Source organism: Schistocerca gregaria, chromosome 1 (genome assembly GCF_023897955.1).
Source record: "Schistocerca gregaria isolate iqSchGreg1 chromosome 1, iqSchGreg1.2, whole genome shotgun sequence".
In the NCBI taxonomy this organism is placed as follows: Eukaryota; Metazoa; Arthropoda; class Insecta; order Orthoptera; family Acrididae; genus Schistocerca; species Schistocerca gregaria.
Genome location: NC_064920.1, coordinates 613,032,846 through 613,055,311, shown reverse-complemented (window position 1 = coordinate 613,055,311; position 22,466 = coordinate 613,032,846).

The window sequence follows — 22,466 nt, the reverse complement described above, 5'->3', positions numbered from 1 at the left end:
TTCTTGACAGAGCATAGAGTTAAGTTAGACTATGCAGGTAAAATAGTGAGACTAAAAGGGCGAGACATACCCTTAGTAGTAGAGGAAGAGCCAAAGGGACATGAGAACGAACAAGATTCAGAAGTAGGCGGGGAAATAGGGCCCCGAGAGGAAAAAATAATGTTATTAAAGGTGGAAGGAAATGTAAAAAGGGGAATCGAAAACGAAATGATTATTCCTAGGCAGGAGATGGCACAAGGGGTACATGTACCTGAAGCGTTAGTAAAAGTGCGAAATGGGAAATGCATAGTAAGTGCATTAAACTTGTCAGAAGACAGAGTGCAGTTAGGAAACGTCAGGTTAATGACGGAAGAATTAGAAAAAGTAGGGAAAATACGCGAAGTAAAATGTTGTACTAATGTCATAGGAAAGACAGAAAGTCGTACTAGTGTGTTGCGAAGGCAATTAAGAATGGATCATTTGAACGCTGAAGAGAAAAGCGCTCTAGCAGAGGTTTGCGCGGAATACGGAGATGTATTTCATCTACCAGGGGACAACCTGTCCTATACTTCCGCAGTGAAGCACAGAATACCGATTGCACCGGAACACGCGGGAAAGGTAGTAAACGCTAGACCGTACAGGATCCCGGAAGCGCAAAAGGAAGTGCTAAGGGAGCAAATAGAGCAGATGCTAAGAGATGACATAATTGTCGAGAGTAAGAGCGCTTGGAACGCACCGTTACTGTTAGTTCCAAAGAAGCTAGACGCTAGTGGCAAACAGAAATGGAGAATCGTAGTGGACTACAGACGATTAAATGATATCACTGTAGGCGATGCATTTCCACTACCGAATATCTCCGAGATACTGGATCAGTTAGGGCAAGCTAAGTACTTCTCGACGCTTGACCTCGCAAGCGGGTACCATCAAATATTGACGGACGAGAAGGACCGAGAGAAAACGGCATTTAGCTCAAACTATCAGCATTACGAATACAAACGAATGCCGATGGGACTGAAGGGAGCCCCAGGATGTTTTCAGAGACTGATGAATACAGTCTTGGCAGGTTTACAAGGAGTGAAATGCTTTGTATATCAAGACGACATAGTATGCTATGGGAAAAACCTGCAGGAGCATAACGAAAAGCTCCGGGAAATATTTGACAGGTTGCGAGAGCACAATTTGAAGCTGCAACCAGACAAGTGTGAATTCCTGAGGAAGGAAGTAATCTTCCTAGGTCATTGCATCACTGACAAAGGAATATCACCAGATATGGCGAAGGTGGAGAAGGTGAAGTTCTTCCCACAGCCAAAGACAACTAAGGAACTAAAAGGGTTTCTCGGATTGATAGGTTACTACCGCCGTTTCATTGCTAACTTCAGCAAGATTGCGAAACCTCTCCATGAGCTCTTAAAAAAGGGAGTGGAGTACCGATGGAGCGAACGTCAGAACAATGCGTTCGAAGAACTAAAAGAGAAATTAATAAATCCTCCGTTACTTCAGTACCCTGACTTTACGAAACCGTTCATCATTACAACGGATGCGAGTAACGCAGCCTTGGGTGCAGTGTTATCGCAAGGTAAGAAGATTGGCGAAGACTTGCCCATCGCATATGCATCCAGAGCATTGAACAAAGCCGAACTAAATTACAGCACAACGGAAAAAGAGTTGTTGGCTATAGTTTACGCAGTAAAACAGTTCAGACCATATGTATATGGCAGAAAGTTCACTGTAGTTACAGACCATAAGCTATTAACGTGGATATTTAGTGTCAAAGATCCGTGTTCGAGACTCCTGAAGTGGAGACTAAAACTCGAGGAGTATGATTATGAAGTAATATACAAGCCAGGAAAGTTAAATAGTAATGCGGATGCGCTGAGTAGAATAAGGTATGAAGGGAAGGAAGAGATAGATGCGGAGCAGAAGGTGGAGACAGAGATCTCGGCAGCAAAAGCAAATGGGGAAGAAAGTTCCGTAAACGTGCGGCAAGCACAAGTGTCGAGTGAAATAGAACAGGAAACGGATAGTGGTGAGGAAATTAGTCCCGAAGAAAAAGAAAATATACTAAAGGAAATGCATGACAATCCCTTGGGAGGTCACCAAGGAATGCACAGGACACTCGAAAGAATTAAAGCATACAAGCAGTGGCGCGGAATGAAGCGTGACATTGAAAATTACATTAGGAAATGCCCATAGTGTCAAAAGAATAAAAACACACAAATGAAAACTAGGATGCGCTTAGAAATTACAGACACAGCAGAAACAATATTCGGAAAGTGTGCGATGGATATAGTGGGTCCACTAGATGTATCTAATACAGGAAAAAGGTACATGTTAACATTCCAAGACAATCTGAGTAAATTTACCTTAGCAATCCCAATTGACAAACAAGATGCCGAAACAGTAGCTGAGGCATTTGTGGAAAACGTAGTATTAAGGTATGGAATTCCATCAGTATTACTAACAGATCAAGGGTCTAACTTTCTGAGTGATGTATTTAAAAGTGTATGTAAATTGTTGAAGGTAAAGCGTATAAATACTACAGCGTATCACCCTGAATCAAATGGTGCACTAGAAAGAAGTCATAGAACTATTGTAGAGTATCTCAGACACTTTGTAACAGGAGATCAAAGTTCTTGGGACAAATGGGTACCGTATGCAATTTTTGTGTTCAACACTAGACCACACAGCAGCACAGGATACACACCATTTGAATTACTATACGGATGAAGGGTTAACATACCAGGAGTACTGCAGCAAGAAACACAGCAGGTAAGTTACAATTATGAAATGTATGTAAATAAACTAAGAGCGAGAATGCAGGAGGCCCACAGAGTGGCCAGAGACTCGATTATAAGAAGTAAGAAAATCAGTAAGGAACAGTATGACATGAAACAAAATCCAAAAAACTTCAAGGTAGGAGATAAAGTATTACTGCACGATGAGTCGGTGAGACGGGGTAGATCTCGGAAATTAGATTCAGAATGGAGAGGTCCATTTGAAGTAGTAAAAGTGGAAGGTCCTAACGTAGTAATAAAAGTTAAAAGAAATAAGGAAACAAAAGTACATGCCAACAGGCTGAAACAATTCTTTTAAATTTCAGGTATGGCACTCAAGTGGCAGGTCGTGAAATTCGTCATAGTGATAACAGCATACTACATCACTGCATCAGAGCATGCAACAAATGAGTACACGAGTGACGCCATTTCCGAGTTCATCAGGACTATATTACGATAATAGAGGACAAGTAGAAATATACAGTACCACATGGAGAATAGTCACATACGTAAATCTAGATATAATAACAGAAAGGTTTCAGAATGCAGAGAGGTATGGTAGGGCAGCGGTACAAAGGTGCCGAGAAACACTAACACAATTAAATGTAGGATTAATAGAATGCAGGGTACTAGACCAACAAGTAACCCATCATGTGGAAAAAATCACAGGATTGCAACTTTTAGTACAGCAGCTAACGAAACACGAGACCAGAAGGAAGAGAGGAGTATTCAACTTCGTCGGGCAGGTAAGTAAAATACTGTTCGGGACGTTGGACGAAGCAGATGCAGCATACTATAAGGAAAGAATAGACGCTATGGAGAAAAACTCAGAAGGGTTGTTGAGGCTAACAAAGGAAGAGGTGGCAGTGGTAAGAGCCACATTGGCGGGAGTAAACAGGACGGTATATACACTAGAGTCAAATGAGCACGTTCTGAAGACAGGTATGCAAAGACTAGAACGATTCATGAAGGAATACGTGAAGGAAACCGATATAGGGTTTAAACGTGTAGCGTCCTTCGCCACAGTAACAGAGCAAGTATTACAACTATCGCCAGTGTTTGGTCAGATCGAAGAGGAATACGAACAAATGATAAATGCCATTGTAAATGCTCAGAAGGGAATACTACAGCCTCATATAATTAATCCAGTCCAAATTGTAAAATACCTAAGTTTAATACGGGAAGAACTAAAAGATGTAAAGTTTCCTGTTCCTCTTACGGAGTCCTCAGGTTATCTATTGTTAAGAATAATTGATTTAGATGTTTTCATCTCGGGTAGCATACTAGGATATGTAATTAATATTCCATTAATAAATAATAACAATTTCAATTTGTATAGAGTACTACCACTACCAAAAGAAATTCCAAACATGAAAGGTAAATATGTGTACATACAGCCAGAGAAAGAATTCTTACTAATAGATGAATCCAAAAGGCAGTACGCGAAACTTTCTGCGGATGAACTAAAATGCAAGGAGCTAAGTAAAAATAGGAGACTGTGCAAACAAGCATTCGCCTTGCTGTCAACATTCGACCACGAAGAGTGCGAAGCCAAATTGTTGCAACCGGTAAGAGAAATTCCGGAAGATTGTGTGCGAAAAATAGTCGCACTGAATCAGAGCCTTTGGACTCATCTAAACAGTAACGAATGGCTATATGTAGCACCGAAGGAAGAAGGCTTAACAGTATTGTGTGGAAGGGAACCACCAAAGGACCTAGTAATAAAAGGAGTAGGAAAAATTAGTTTTTACAGTAAATGTGAGGGGTATGGCACTAGAGTGTTTATACAAACAGATAGAGTGATTCAGAGTAATGTGACGAAGAAAGACATAGTTCCGCAGATCAATCTAGAATTCGATTGTTGCGTGGTAAACAAGGAAAAAAGGAATGTCTCAACGTTAGCATTAGATTTGCCATTGGACCAGGTAATAACACAGTTAGACGACTTGAAAGTCGCAGGAAAAAGACTGGATGATGTCCAGAAGATGGTAGAGAGACAAGAGGAGGAAATGAAGTACTCCAGGTACTTCACACATTACTCCATAACTACGTATGTAGCCATATCAATAGTTATTCTAATCATAATAACATGCTGTTGTAAACTCTGTAAATGTTGTAGAGACTGTTTTAAAAGTATATGGAAATATTTTGAAGACAGTGATTGTTGTGGAAAAGTATGTATAAGAAATACCATAGTGAACCAATACCCAGAGACTAGTTCAGCTAGAAGACACAGTAATAAAGAAACTGAAGAGATAGTAATTTATGAAAGATGTGGAAAAGACCAAGGTGATACGGTCGCTTTCAGAAACAGACGTTAAATAACTGTATTTGAAATATGTAATTGAAATGTAACTGTATTTGAAATGTGTAATTGAAATGTAACTGTATTTGAAACGTAATTCTAATTGAAATGTGAATGTATGTATCAATGAAAGTGTCTTTTGATTCTAATGCAAATGCTTTTGACATAACTGAATGTTAGGCATGTATAATGTAATTGTATTATTGTGTGTTTAATGAATTTGACTTTAATAAATGAAAATGAAAAATATAACATATCAGATGCTAATGTAATAAACAAATCTGTAAAGCATGTAATGGAAAAAAAATAAAAGAGTCACAATTGACGCTACTCTGAGGAGTAACGCCAATTTCCCTGGCGGGGGAGGTGTTGTAACCGCAGAAAAGCCAAGTCTAAATGCAGTTGTTCTCAGACGATACACCAGAAATCATACGGGGAGATAGAGTTAACAGGGGACGCCAGGCGTGTCAGAGGGGTCACAAAAGATAACGACGCATCCAGATAGCCGAGGCGGCGGTCCAAGCGGCCAGGCAGCTGCGCGTGATAAGCAAGGAAGCAGACTCAGCTATTAAGATAGAAAGGGCGCTCTGGGCAGGTCCCTTAATAAGCAATAACTTACAGTATCAACACTCTTGGCTAGAGGGAGAAGTCTGGGAGCGGAGAGACAAAGAAAGAGGGCCCTAGGTGGGGACCGCACAACGTCATGAGGAGCCAATGAAGGGCTCAGGACGCAGTGCGTGACCATATAGGGAGAGGCCCCTCTACCCCTCCACCCAGCTTCTGAAGAAAAGTACTGAAGTTAATACTAAAACAATCCCTAATAAGGAAAAGTTGCACTCGACTCTACGTCATGCCAAGCGCTGGCCGGGTCGAAGGGGAAGAGCTAACAAAACTCGGAGGCACGCCGCTCCGGGGACCTCTCTCTCTCTGGTTTAGGCAGCGACGGTAGTCAGCGTGAGTAGCAGCCGACTTGGGCTGAGGGCGGGCTGCAGGCAGACAGTTGGAGATAGTCGCCGATGAGCGTTTAGGCAGCGACCGCGGGACTCTGACGTAGAGTGCTAGCGTGGGCAGCAAAGTGCTGGAAAGTTCTATCAGGCAGCCAGAACGGTGGAAGTCAGTCACCGTCTCTGTAATGGGCTTGGCTATTCTGTAGGTACAATCACTACACAGTTAGGGTGATCTGTATTCTTTATGAATAAATTAGAACTTTTATAACGTCCATACGAGTTTACTTCTACCAACATACTAGCCTTGTACCTTCACACCAGGGAATTTAACATCTTAGCCAGATCAAAAGTCTCCCTCTCAATTAGGTCAACCGGCTAATTCCCGTTTACGAACCGTGTCGCTCAATCCCTCGCAAAACCCACGCTTGGGACGCGACACCACTATACGCCCTCGCTCAAAGTCCGTCAACTGCACATACGGTTCACGTCCACGCTGTCGCGGCATGCTACCAGTGTTAAAGACTGCGATGGAGCTCCGTATGCCACGGCAAACTGGCTGACACTGACGGCGGCTGTGCACAAATGCTGCGCAGCTAGCGCCATTCGACGGCCAACACCGCGGTTCCTGGTGTGTCCGCTGTGCCGTGCGTGTGATCATTGCTTGTACAGCCCTCTCGCAGTGTCCGGAGCAAGTATGGTGGGTTTGACACACCTTTGTCAATGTGTTCTTTTTTCCATTTCCAAGAGTGTAACTTCATGCAACGTAACAGTTCGCACCGTTCTGGCTATCCCTTTCAGACTACAGTTCTCCGCGTATTAACAGACAACAGGCTGACTCTCAATTCAACTGATTTCTATGAATCCTGTCTTAGAGCATAGTCGGTTTACTTTACTTTCAATTTAATCAGTCTCTTTACCATCGACCCCATTTTCACGACGGTTTTGCAGTTTGTAGACATTTATTACTGATACTACTGCTCCAGTCATGATAGAATGAAAACATATTGACTCAAATGAATATGTCTCTATGTTCATGGATACTATGCAAGTCACATTAAGTGCCTGGCAGAAGGTTCATCGAACCACCTTCCAATCTCGTACAGCGCACGGAGAAAACGAATACCTATATCTTTCCGTGCAAGCTCTGATTTCCCTTATTTTATCACAGTGATCGTTTCGCCCTTTGTAGGTCTCCGTCAACAAGATATATTCGCGGTAGGAGTAGAAAGCTGGTGATTGAAATTTCGTGAGAAGATTCCGCTGCAACGAAAAAGTCTTTGTTTTAATAATTTCCACCCCAAGTCCTGTATCATTTCAGTGACGCTCTCCCCCCTATTTCGCCATAATACAAAACGTGCTGCCCTTCTTTGAACTGTTTCGATGTACTTCGTTAATCGGATTTGATAGGGATACCACTTCGCGCAACACTATTCTAAAAGAGGACGGACAAGCCTAGCGTAGGCAGTCTTTGTAGGAGATCGTACATCTGTTACATTTTCTAAGTGTACTGCTAATAAAACGTAATCTCTGGTTAGCCTTCCCCAAAACATTTGCAATACATTCCATCTAATTTAAGTTGTTCGTTATTTTAATTCCTAGGTATCTAGTTGAATTTACTGCGTTTAAATTTGACTAATTTATCATGTGTGCGAAGTTTAACGGATTCCTTTCAGTACTCATGTGGATGACCTCACACTTTTCGTTGTTTAGGGTCAACTACCAATTTTCGCACCTTCCAGATATCTAAATTGTTTCCCAATTTGGTTTGATCTTTTGATGACTTTACTAGTCAATAAACGACAGCGTCGTTCGCAAACAGCTTAAGACGGCTGCTAAGATTGTCTCCAAAATACTTTATATTGATAAGCAACAGCAAAGGGCCTATAACACTACCTTTGGGAGCGCCAGAAATCACATCTGTTTTACACCATGACTTTCCATCAGTTAATACGAACTGTGATGTCTCTGACAGGAATTCGCGAATCCAGTCACATAACTGAGGCGATATTCCATAAGCACGCAATTTCACTACGAGTCGCCTGTGTGGCACAGTATCGGAATCCTTCCGGGTATCAAGAAATACGGAATCCATTTGAAATCCTTTGTAAATAGCACTCAGAACTTCGTGCGAGTAAAGAGCTAGTTGTGTTTCACAAGAACGACGTTTTCTAAATCCGTGTTGACTGTGTGTCAATAGACCGTCTCTTTTTCTCTGTTCCAATGTCAAGTAGGTGTTTGATATTCACCAAATTGTCCGTTATTGGTGATGACGTTTATTGGATCCTTTGCAAGAAAATGCCGAAAACGCTACCACTATCATTACCATCCTACGCTATGCCGTCTGTGAATAGCTCGCCTAGAGAACGACAGTTTTCATCTCTCTGACATCCAAGTGATAGAAATTTCGCACAATGTATGTCCGAGAAACTAGTTTTCTTTAAAATGAAGCGAAGTCCCTCTTTTAGGGAACAGCAATACCGTTAGTAATATTTCATTGGTAGTAAAGTTTCAGAACGATATTCATGAAACTCCATTCGGACACCATCCGATTCTGATAAATACTGTAGATCTGAATAAGCAAAGTCGGTTGACAATTAACAAGTGTAATTCTGATTGACTAAAAGAGATACATTATTATCATTTAACACACCATGCTGTAGTGTTTTTCACTGCGATATGAACCAAGATCCTCTAGGGACCAAAAGCCAGTTATAATTGTCGTTATGGCAGCAGAAAATCTATCCCTGGGGAAATATAACGTGTAGAACAACTCTTTGTTAATAATTGCAGAATGGTAATAGTCTGTGTTTCCGACCGGTTCGGTGACAGAGAGTGCTAGTGGAAATGAACAAATAAGCGCTTAATTACGGACGACAGTAGTAATCAACGGCTATTTAGATTTTGCAATGGGTAATTCTGCACTTCTTTCACATTTTCCAATAACTAACGTAGGTAAGGAAATATCCCGAAGGAAATTATTTCTCAAATGTGATACATCTGTCTTTTTTTCTTTTTTTTTAAGTAAACTTTTTATCATGGTGATTACCACATTTTACTCCTCGGGCATCGTCGAACATTATGAAACATTACAGAAGTCCATCATAACGTTCGTTTGGCATCATGTCGTGACAGATATTTCAGTTTGAAAAAAGCAATGCGAAATGGTGTAGACAAAACATTAGGTTGATACACAAGTTCGTAGCGTTTCTGTTTTCTATTGCGGTTGCTGTCGGTTTATTTATCGATTGTCATTTTTTATTTGTAATTCACTATTGCTATTTGAGTTTACATATTGCCATTTCCTTATCTGGAGGTAGTGAGTGGAGCTGCGGATGTTAGACAATGAAGTGCCAAGTCGAGAAATCGGAACATTTCCCACATGTTCTTTTGCTTCAGTTAAACAGAGATGTGTAGCAGCAGAGAAATCCAGAAAGGTTGGCACTGTGTATGGGGTAAATGCCATCGGAGCAAGGATAAACGATTATCTTTATGCCTCCGTATCTTATCTTCGTTGTCCTTATGCGCAATGTATGTTGGAGGCAAAAGCTTCGTTCTGCATTTAGATTATTGAGATTTTTGTGCTCTTATCCACAATGTATTATGTCTGACATCTTGGAGTCTCAATTTAGAGTTTAAACCATACGACTTTGCAGAAGCCCCAGTAGAAAAACTGGCATTCTGTATTTTGCAACATACTGATTCTTAGTTCGTTGTCGTCTCACAACTTCCACTTAATTGCCTCATCTAATGACACCAACCACCTCGTCCGTTTTCATGCACACAGTTTAAGCCTTTTTCTATTTTTATAATCAGGGTGTCTGCATTTGTACCACACTGTGACGTCTCAATGCTACAAAATAGATGCTTTGTAACACAGCTGCTACAACACAATTAGTAGCATTCGTATTTCGGTGGACACTAATAAATGAGGCGATAATCGTTAATAAATTCTAGTAAATTGTTTACAAAAGCCTGTATTCAATCTTTTGCAAACATACTCTGTCTTATTGTGTGTCGAACAGAAGTGATAGTATGTGAGACGGTTTTTCTTTCTGTATAGAAGACGAGTGCGGAAATTGATAGTCTTCGAAGAAAAAGAAAAGAATGTAAAGAAAACGGGAAACAAAACAAAAACTAATGGCTGGTGAGTAGAGGCTGATACATATCGCAGAAGTTCAATTTCTTCAGTGTTTAAGCCTATAGCAGGTGGTAGAGGCAACACTGTTAACTATACATGTTGGGTGCAGTGCAATGAACCATACTTGCATGCTTAAGGTTCATCTGGCGCTTCGCATATTTCATGCTGTTCATTTATCTCTAACAAACGAGTTGCATATGTTGACGGAAAAGGCTTTCCCCAAATCTTCTCAGGGCAAGGTTCCTGAGAAATGCTTGGTTATGTGTGCACAAGATTTGAGACCTTATGAAGCTATTGGCAATGAAGGATTGTTTGATCTGCCTCAGAGATTAGTCGACGCCTGAAGTAACTTACGGAAAAGTATCCGCAAAACCTGTATGCCTCGCCCCACAACCGTCCCGCGACACATCACAGAAAAAGTAAAAAAAAAACGTAGAAAAGAGACTGTGACTGAGGTAATTTATTACGTGAATGGTCAGTGACACACATATGTCGCTATGTAGCGAAAAGAGGATTCATTACCTGACACGTACAACTCTTTATTTTGTTCGTGAGGACCTCAGATCAAGCAACTTGTTTACGGCCCGGTTTTCAGACGAGTCTAAAACAGATGAAAATATTAGTAAGGAATTTTTTAGACGACTGACCAAAGTACCAACTGAGCAACCTGCCAACACTATAACTGCTCTTCGTGCAGCTTCTAGACTGATATTCCAGCTTGAATTGTTTCCCGTCACATGCCGAACACAGTGCGAAGATATTCGTTTAATGTGAGATACATGTCATCCATTTTCCCGCAATTTCATTTTGTTTCGACTGCAGTGAAGGGACTTGCGAGTTTTTCAAAGCAAAGTGGTCTTGTTCACAGCCTACAGAGAACACTGAAGCAGTCGAACGGTACACGCTGGAATTCACGACTGATCATGCTTTAATCGGTCAAAAGGCAGTATTCTTTCATAATAGAGAAAACTAAAATATTGATATCACGCTGATGGACGAACTGATATCTGTTCTAACGGTATGTATGCTGGTCTGTTTTCATACTAACATGGTATTCATTAGCATATAAATCGTTTGAGGACTTGTAAAGCAGAGATTTTTCTTACATCTCTTCAAGGAGGCCTCAAAAGCACTGGAACGAAAAATAAACTTCACTGCACCACCTTTCGGCACAGACGATAACGCTCCTCAAACCCTTATTTAAAGAACTTCAGGACGTAGAAACCTCCGAAATAAATTTTGTGAAGCCACCTAAAAAATTATGTAGTGGGAAAGGCACCTTGAGCTACCTACTGTGGTTCAAATGGCACTGAGCGCATTGGGAATTAACATCTGAGGTCATCAGAATCCTAGAACTTAGAACTCACACATTAACTCACACATTCATGCCCGAGGCAGGATTAGAAACTGCGACCATAGCGGTCGCGCGATTCCAGACGGAAGCACCTAGAACCGCTCGTTCACACCGGCCGGCGCGCTACTTACATTCCTGTGGGCACAATATCACCATCTGAAAATGATTTATGAATCTCAGAGGCGTGAAGTTATGGGAGAGGCAAAGCATACAGTTTAATAGCTACTACAACAGTTATTTTGAGTGACCGTTCTCAAAAGGACGTTCCCTCGTGAAGCGTCGTCTACCAAATTAAACTAAATTCGACCTCACAAAAAGCGGTCATCTCAGGCATATTCACTCCTATATAATAACCAAATATGCGTGAACTGTTTGTCAGACTGTCCGGGTAGAATCTGAGAGCAACTTAGACGAAGCCCTCAAACGCTGGATATTAATACTAATATTTTTAGGAACAGAACATTTTTTTTTACAGTAGTACTGATGTTTCGCCAAACGCTATATTAAAAGTCTTTGTTTTACCACCATGAACAAAATTACAGAAGTAAGCAAATATTGATGACAATCCGACTCTCACACGTGTGTTACATCTGTACTGAAACCAGAATCGTAAATTCATGATCATGGCTGAAATGAAAACTGACAAATGTTTCCAACTAGTAAAATTTTGTTCTGCAAGTTTCCTTCTAAGGGCACGGTGGTAACTTCCGCACCAGGAAAATGTTGATGTCTTCTCTTTCCCCATAGAAACTGCAATATCAGAGAAAATGAATGAAGTAATATGCTGTGCATGTTCATCACACCACTTTTTATTTTAAGTTTTCTCTTAATCCGTTTTCGATTATTGTACCCCTTTGAATTGTACCTTTCATTTATAGCTTTTATTTATACAAACTCTTCTGAAATTAGTGTTCATTTATTGCAGTCAAATAAAATAATCTCTTTCTTTGTGAATTATTATTGCATTGAAGACATGATGTAGGCTGTTTTCTCGCATCTCAAGACATCATGTTTTAATGTCAGTGTAGTGACAATAGTTTAACTTGACAATACTTAATTTAAATAATCCGTTGACATGAAATATGAGTGGGGATCCGGCGTAATGACAGACTCAGTTTTTCTTCGGCACGAAACAAAATGGCCTGACAGGACTATAATCTGCTTCTCAATAAAATTGGGTATCCAGTACATACTTTATGCAGTCTCAGCAACACTCTGAAGTTTTATTCTTATTATTTGTTAGACTAGTAGAAGCCGAGCTCGAGGAAGATCAGTTTGGATTTCGTAGAAATGTTGGAACACGTGAGGCAATACTGACCCTACGACTTATCTTAGAAGCTAGATTAAGGAAGGGCAAACCTACGTTTCTAGCATTTGTAGACTTAGGGAAAGCTTTTGACAATGTTGAGTGGAATACTGTGAAGGTAGCAGGGGTAAAATACAGGGAGCGAAAGGCTATTTACAATTTGTACAGAAACCAGATGGCAGTTATAAGAGTCGAGGGACATGAAAGGGAAGCAGTGGTTGGGAAGGGAGTGAGACAGCGTTGTAGTCTCTCCCCGATGTTATTCAATCTGTATATTGAGCAAGCAGTGAAGGAAACAAAAGAAAAATTAGGAGTAGGTATTAAAATCCATGGAGAAGAAATCAAAATGCTGAGTTTCGCCGATGACATCGTAAGTCTGTCAGAGACAGCAAAGGACTTGGAAGAGCAGTTGAACGGAATGGATAGTGTCTTGAAAGGAGGATATAAGATGAACATCAACAAAAGCAAAACGAGGATAACAGAATGCAGTCGAATTAAGTTGGGTGATGCTGAGGGAATTAGATTAGGAAATGAGACACTTCAAGTAGTAAAGGAGTTTTGCTATTTGGAGAGCAAAATAACTGATGATGGTCGAAGCAGAGAGGATATAAAATATAGACTGGCAATGGCAAGGAAAGCGTTTCTGAAGACGAGAAATTTGTTGACATCGAGTATAGATTTAAGTGCCAGGAAGTCATTTCTGAAAGTATTTGTATGGAGTGAAGCCATGTATGGAAGAGAAACATGGACGATAAATAGTTTGGACAAGAAGATAATAGAAGCTTTCGAAATGTGGTGCTACAGAAGAATGCTGAAGATTAGATGGGCAGATTACATAACTAATGAGGAAGTATTGAACAGGACTGGGGAGAAGAGAAGTTTGTGGCACAACTTGACCAAAAGAAGGGATCGGTTGGTAGCACATGTTCTGAGGCATCAAGGGATCACCAATTTAGTATTGGAGGGCAGCATGGAGGGTAAAAATCGTAGAGGGAGACCAAGAGATTACTACACTAAGCAGATTCAGAAGGATGTAGGTTACAGTAGGTACTGGGAGATGAAGAAGCTTGCGCAAGATAGAGTAGCATCGAGAGCTGCATCAAACCAGTCTCAGGACTGAAGACCACAACAACAACATTTGTTAGACCGAACAGAATAACCAATGCTGCTTTTGGGCAGGTTCAGGTACTGACCGTGTCAGAACATATTATTGCACTAGTCAGGCAGTTTCCGAATACGGTTGTGCAGGTGCTGAAATCTAGTTTACGTGTCTAATGGCTGAGAAACCTATGCGAATAAAGCCCGTAATTTTGTTTCAAATGAAGACATTCAAAGATGAACAAATGTATCTAAACAGATGTATTAGCAACTGCATGTGTTCAGCTTAGAACGAAATAGTATTTCGAAAAATTAATTCTGATATATTACAGAGCATTTACTTCGCGTGCAGAGTGCAAAATGAATTTCTTTTAACAAAGAAAAAAATTGGGCCCCAACAGTTTAAACTTAAACCCTTTTCACGGTATGAGAAATCCCTCTCTGACAGGTTGTAACGGCATACCTAAGGTGGTAGAGCTTAGTACGCAGTGCGGGATGTATATCTGACAGGCGGCCCAGTCTACCTAGTGCGGTAGGCTGCGGAGGGCTGAGCAGCACAATGCCGCGGGTTGGTAGTGCGGCCGCGTCAGCTGAGAAATCGCAGGACTCTGATATGCCATTGGTCACTCGAGCTAGATATTTCGTCTAAGTCATCTTGTATCCTACAGTCACTTTATTCCGACACCTTCCCTTACACCTCAGCATCATCAGCAAACTACGGCAGAATGCTGCCCACCCTGTCCGCCAAATCATCTGCGAGAGCTATCCAGAAAGAAAGTTCCGATCGTCCGCGAAATGGGCGCTACTGTAAAAAACAAAAATCTTTTGTTTGCAACAGATAGCCACAATTCCCAGCAAATTATCTAAATAATCGCAGCTCCGGCTTAGACATTTGTCGTAGCGTTATACCAATTTTCAATACCCTTATCATAGAAGGCAGCAACCACTGCTTTCCGCTAATTCTCCAGGCGGGTCTGCAGCTCGTTGTCTGTGTCAAAATGCTGTCTTCATAGTCAGGGGCTCGCGCGAGCCCTTGCCACTAAAAACGCTGTGGGAGGATCTTCGTTGCCCCTGCAGAGTGCTACTGAGAATTGTCATCAAGAAGGAACTGCCTGAGAGTTGTATTAGGTGGGCTGCATAGCTTCAGGCGAAATTTCTCACCAGGCCTTCGTACTTGGTGGGAGACTCTATTTTCCAGGTACATTTGCGTGCTCACTGTGCCCTCAGAACTGAAAAGAACTATGTGACGGGGTCGACGGGCGTTCTGCAAACACTGGCCAACACACCTGTGCAAAGCTTCATCGGATTTTTACAGTGGTTTCCATTTCGCAACCTATCGGAACTTACCTTCTGGATAGCCCTCGTAGTACGAGGCTTACACGGAAAGTAAGGAACGATCGGTCGCCAAATTGAAACCACAGTGAAAATCCGATGAAGTTTTGCAGAGGTGTGTTGGGCAGTGTCTCTAGTATTCCCGTCGATCGCCTTACGTCGTTCCTTTTAGTTCTGAGCACACAGGGAGCACATAAAGATACCTAGAACAAAAGTGTGTCCCGCTAAGTACGAGGGGCTGCTGAGAAATTTCGCCTGAAGCTATGCAGCCAGCATTACATAACTGTCTCTCGTTTTCTTCTTCAAGACAACTCTCAGCCGCATTGTGCAGGGGTAATGAAGATGCTCATGCATCGTTTTCAATTGAAAATGTTTGATTATCCACAACACAGCCCGTAATTGTCTCCCTCTGAGTTTCATCTCTGCTCACATGTACCGCTGGTTATGAAGACAACGTTTTGGCACAGACAACGAGCTGTAGGCCAGCGAAGAGAACTGGCAGAAAGCACTGGCGGCTGCCTTCTGTAACGATAGTATTAGAAAGTTGGTACAACGCTAAGACAAACGTGTAAGTTGGATAGCCGAATATGGAGATAAGTAGATGCAAGTTGTAGCAAACTGTTGCAAATAAAATAGTTATGACTTCCACTGTGCTTTCCATTTCACGACCTATCTTTCCTTACTTTCCGAATAGCCCTCGATAACCTTGTCTCTAACGAACACTCGTCGTCGACGACAACACACTGGGTCCTATAACTTAAGAAATCTTCAAGTCACTCGCATATCTGCGAACGCATTTCGTATACTCTCACCTACTTTAACAGCCTGTAATGGGCCAAACACTTTCCGGAAATCTATAATTATGGTTCAAATGGCTCTGACACTATGGGAATTAACTGCTGTGGTCATCAGTCTCCTAGAAATTAGAACTACTTAAACGTAACTAACCTAAGGACATCACACACATCCATGCCCGAGGCAGGATTCGAACCTGCGACCGTAGCGGTCACGCGGTTCTAGACTGTAGCGCCTAGAACCGCTCGGCCACTCTGGCCGGCTATAATTATGAAATATGCCTGTTGCCCTTCGTTTATAGTTCGCAGTATATCCTGTGATAAAAGGGCAATCTGATGTGAATTTTAAAATTTTCACGGCGAATTGACTGTTCAAAGAAATTTCGGGGTTGCAGCCGGTCGTCGTTCAATACTTCGCACGATATTTCAACTGGGCACCTGCCAGTGATCTTCAGGTGAGGCGTCGCAGACGGGCAATCTGAGTTTCGCAAGAGCGATGTTTTCTAAAACCATGGTCATTCGTGCACATAACATTCTCGGTCTGAAGAAAATTACACGTGAAATGAGAATACATTCAAGGACTCTGTAGCAAACCGATATTAAAGATATTCGTCTGCAATTTTGCGGGTCCGTTCTTTTGTCCTTCGTATGCATAGGAGTCACCTGCGCTTTTTCCTACTCTCTTGGGATTTAGTGCTGGGCGAGAGATTCGCGATAAATGGAAGGTAATACGGGTCAGTACAGTACTCTTTGAAAAACTGAAATGGGATTCCATCTGGACATGGCTACGTATTTGTTTTCAACTACTTCTGTATGCCAGTGATGTTAATTACTATGTCATCCGTAGGGTGTCAGTTCAATGGTCAAATAACGGTTTGCTTGAACGATTCTCCTGCATAAACTATTTCTTGAACGTGGCATTTAAAACTTCGTCTTTCGTTTTGTTGTCTTCAACTGCCACACCAGACAAGTCAACAAGTGACGGGATAGAGGCATTGGACCGACATAGAGATTTTATGTAGGACCAAAAGTTTCTCGGGTTTTCATGCAGGTCATTTTCTAAGGTTATGGGATGGTAGTAGATGTACGGTTCTCGCACGGATCTTTCATAGATGCACGAATCTCTACTAACTTCCGCCTGGCGTCATTTGCGCATTCTCTTTCGAAGCGAGTGCGCAATATCCTTTTCTTCCTCAGCAGTTTCCGGATCTCGTTATTAAAGCATGGTGAATACTTTCCATCCTAAATTCACTTGCTACACACATAATTCACCATACCACGGTTTACAGTGAGCTCAGAATTTGCCCGTAATTCCTCTGCGTCCATCTTACTGGAACTAAGTGATGTCAGTTCATTCTCTAAGTGAGATATTAACAACTGCTTATCTGCTCCTTGCAGAGGAAACACTTTCCTAGCCATCTTCACTACTTTATTAACTTTTGTAACCGTAGTTGCTATAATGACATCATGATCTCTAATCAAAATCCCGTAACCGGTTTCGTACAGTCAGAGTTCGTCTTGAGACTATTAATATATCAAAAGGTGAGTGAAGCGATTAATAAAGAATGTATGAGATCTGCCAGGCTATGGCCTACTTAGTGATAAAAAGAAAGATGATCACAGGCAGGTTGAAACTAATTATGACATGGTTACAAGCTCATATGACTGCTAAAGTAGTGAAAAATATAACATTGTTTCTGCCAATCGTTACATTTATATTAAGAAACAACGCACCGAAATTTAAAGATTCGCCTATAATACGTAGGTCACACAAAATACGTAATATTTCCTATTTTTATGTGTTACACAGGACACCGTTTCGTTTTCATGAAGAAGCTTGTTTGTAAGTCTACACTGAATGGACTGCCAGTCATTGTGGTAGACAAGAGATAAATAACCTACTTTCTGCTTGTGGAGCTCACTCTCATAGCTCTACGCTGTTGTTTTTGATATAATTCCTGTTGTTTTTATGAAACAAAGAGAGGAGCTGCAAAGAGGAGCATTTGCTTACCAGATTAGCGGACACTCAGAGCTGTTGGTACGCCTGTAGCGTTCGCTCTGTGGCAGCAGTAACTCTCAAGTTTAATTCTGCACCGTGGTCCGCCGTTGCAGCTCACAATGTACTTTCAGTACTCTCTGTGTGTCCGACTATTCTCCCTGTCTGTGAAAACAGCGAACGTATGTTAATTCAGCATGTAATTTCGCCATTTACTTTCGCTCTTGCGTGCTTCGTATCATGTAACAGCGAAATAAAAACGAAAAAAAGTGTTGTAGCGAGCTGGGACGAGGAATTCATGTCAAACAGTTACAGTTTCACGTGCAAAGAAATGTTGATTATCCCTCTGTCGCAGACCGCAGAGGCTTATGACGTTTTGGTGAAGCATTTCACTAAAAAATAAGATTGTAATTTATCCCAAAGATTTAAAAGGATCCTACATTAATTGTCTTAGAAAATTATTTTACTTATTAGTTTATTTGACTAGTGTTAAAATTTTAAACTCATTGGACCACAGAAAAATCTGGGAATAAGTATTACAGTGCTCTGCAAATGTAGAAGTGTTTGAGAACCAACAAACCCAATAGTACATAAGGACTAGAGTTCAACAGCTCTTCTACAGGTAAGACACGAGGTTATATATGCAGGACGACCCAGGAGAATTCATTAATATGCAGGAACATGACAGGAACAATCGTTCGAATCAAAAACGTACGGTAAACACGGGCTCTAAAGTGCATATCTTAAAAGGTAGTAGCACTTTTTCATTAGAAGAAATGTGTTTCATATTAGCGAAGATAAGCAGGTGCTGTTAGTCCTTACGGTATACACTTTATAGCCCATGTTTACTAGACATTTGTGCTTCGAATGATCATTCCTGTGACGTCCCTGAATGTTGACTATTCACTACCAGCATTAAAAATGAACGTAGTCTTTCACCTATACTGTTTAGTCAATACGTAAAAGAAAAATTCAAGAGTTGCATTAAAAGTCAATGAGAAATGATATCAATGATAAGAATTACTTATGACATTGCTATTGTCAATGAAAAAAAGGGAGAACTACGGGATTTTCTGAATGGAATGAACGTCTAATGTGTACAGTACATCAGATGAGCACAAATAGAAGAAATACGAAAGTAATAAGAAGTAGCACAATGGAGAGAAGCGAGGAATTTGACGTTAGAACAGGTGATTATAAAGTAGATGAAAATAAAGGAAATCTGCTACTTATACAGTAAAATAACCCGTGACGGAGGCAGCAGAGAGGACATCATAAGCAGACTAGCACTGGCAAATGTACATTCCTTGCCAAGGGAAGTCTACTAGTATCGGACGTAGACTCCGATTCGACGGCGAAATGTCTGAGAACGTGCGTTCGGAGCTCAGCATTGTGTAGTAGTGAGTCGTGGACTGTGGGAAAACCAGAACACAAGAGAATCGATTCATTAGAGATGTGGTCCGACAGAAGAATGTTGAAAATTTGCTGATTGATAAGTTAAGGAAGGAGGATATTCTCCAGAGACTCGGGAGGAAGGAAATGTGTGGAAAACACTGAGAAGAAGAGGTAACAGGATGACAGGACATCTGTTAAGACATCAGGGAATAACTTCTTTGGCACTAGAGAGAACTGCAGAGTGTAAAAACTGTGGAGGAAGGCGGAGATTGGAGACATGCACCAAATAATTCATGCAAAAGCTGCAAGCGCTACTCCGAGACGAAAAGATTGGCGCAGGATATGAATTCGTGGCTGAATGAATCCGATCAGTCAGATGACTAATGACTTTAAAAAAAGCACGTAGAAGAATTAGGTTTTATTGTCCCGTTGAAACGTCCCCTTTGAAAAATTATAGAAGACTGTGCTTAAACTGACACACAATATCTATAGCGCAACGCAATCTGACTTCCAAAAATCCCTACGAAAGAATGGCCCTGACTAGCATTAACCTATACGTTTCACAAATCACTTACCTCACAAAAATCTTCGTTACTCAAGCTACTGCAATACAGCGAGCACCACTACTGCCAGCTAAATAAAAGATTCTAACTACGGAAGGCACTAACTACTGATAGGTATAGTTAGCAAATGAAAGATTTTAATAGGGAACAAACAGTGTATTTACCTTAATAGTCAAAATATATATGATAGTTCATGACATCCAGTCTTACAAATTACAAAACTCCGCCGTCTTTCTCCCCACGTCCACCACTGCTGGCGGCTCACCTCCAACTGCGCAACGCTACGCGCTGTTAGCATCCAGCTGCCGCTGCCCAACACTACAATGGCGAGTATTACAACAATGCCAACCAGCCACAGACTGCACACGGCACAGCCAGTGATTTTCATACAGAGCGCTAGTGGCGGCGGTGTTACCAATAAAAAAAACTTAATCAGCCTACTTACATCGTCGACGAGCACACACTCGCATTCTATCAAGGATAATGAAGGAAATCGGCAGCGCACATCGAAAGGAACCGTCTCAGCGTTCGCTTGCAGTGGGAAAACAACGGAAACCTAAATCGGGCTGGCCAGATGCGAATTTGAACCGTCGTCGTACGAGACGCGAGTCGCTCTGTACTAAGAACAGCCCCACCTCGCTTTGTTCGTCATTAAAGGGTCATATATTAGTAACTAGTACCATTAGTAAAAAAGATGTTCAAATGTGTGGGACTTAACTGCTTAGGTCATCAGTCCCTAAGCTTACACACTACTTAACCTAAATTATCCTAAGGACAAACACACACACCCATGCCCGAGGGAGTACTCGAACCTCCGCCGGGACGAGCCACACAGTCCATGACTGCAGCGCCTTAGACAGATCATTAGTATGCACTATGATACACCGTATTACAGTTAGATTCACCATATCATATAAACAAAAGTACAAACGGAAGACAGAAGTAGAGATTTTATGGTGGGAATATTGCCCGACTGATCATTAGTATTTACTATAATTCATCGTATTACAGTTGGATTCACCATATCATATAAACAAGAGAACAAACGGAAGACAGAAGTAGAGATTTTATGGTGGGAATATTGCCACTGAACTACCGTTGTGTTCGCACAGACACTATTGCACAAGAGATGTTATCTGGTGACGACCTGGTACAATGGGAATTTTTCGCTGTACAATCACTCTCTCAACACATCTATGTTATAAAAACTAACTCTTGTTGCAAATTCGTAATAATTACATCAAATTAGTACGGAAGGTCTGAAAACCACACAAAATGTCACTGCGAGACAATGCGATATTATGACTCCTTCAAATGACTATGCACAGCTGAAGAGGATTCCAGTGATACTTTATCGCAGTTTCCACTGGATGGACTTTATATCCGCAGTGGCTGGTGTGGCAGCTCTTCCTCTATATATGACAATGTCTTTTATCAAAGCTGCGGATCACAAAACGGTATTTAACTGTTTTCTGGAAATTGTCTTAATTTATTATGTCATTTTATACACATAAATGCTTTTTCCTCTTGAATTTCAGTGTTCTTTTATAATAAAGGAAGTGAAATCCTTATTATTTGAAAGCCGCTAAAATTCTCCATGCTAGTCATGTGACGCCTGTGACGTCTCTGGGTAGCTCGCTACTCCTGCTGTCCTACTGTCACAGCGAAGTCTTGTTTTGATATTTAAGTTTTAGAAAATAGATTACAAATGGTAAGTAGTACCATTCTGTAAAATTACATCTAATAAAAATCCCAAACAGTGGTTTTAGAGAGTAAAATGTGGTTGCACTGTACCGGCAAATTGCCATCAAATCGACACACAAGTACGCTAACGTTATTAAAAACGTTTTGCACTGGGAAGTTAACATCAAATTACCTCCTATATATGGTCTCCCACTGTTACAAACGTAGGATAGCGCCATTCACTGAGATTAAACGTACTGAAAGTTGTCCTTTTACCAAACAATACCTCAGTTATTCAGGAGCTCAATTCTTAGACAAGTAGAGAATTGATTTTTTTTAAATTATATCCATAGATCGCTGGTTCGCATCCAACCCGAAAGAACATTTTAACTTATTTGTAAAACGACTCGGCGTACCTGTCATGCGAAAACCAAATCACCATTACAAAACTTCACCACATCGATCTGAAACAGAATATTATTGTGTTCTCCTTTATGTGTACCTGGCTTACATTTGCAATCGTTCATCACGCACGTCACGTTCGGAAACATATTTTCTAGTTAATATGACTACACACTTTGTACCTCATTCGAAACAACGTTTTTATCAACGTTTTGTCCAGCTAGGTTCCTTATTGTTTAAACTTTTGCTATTTCATTATCGTGAATTAACCCCTTACGTTTATGTCACCTGCATGTTGTACACGCTTTATATCTCTCCGTATAACATCATCGTCGTACACCTCGTTATACTGTGGGCGTAGGTGAAATCTTCACTATTAGCAATGCATTCCAAAAAAGTG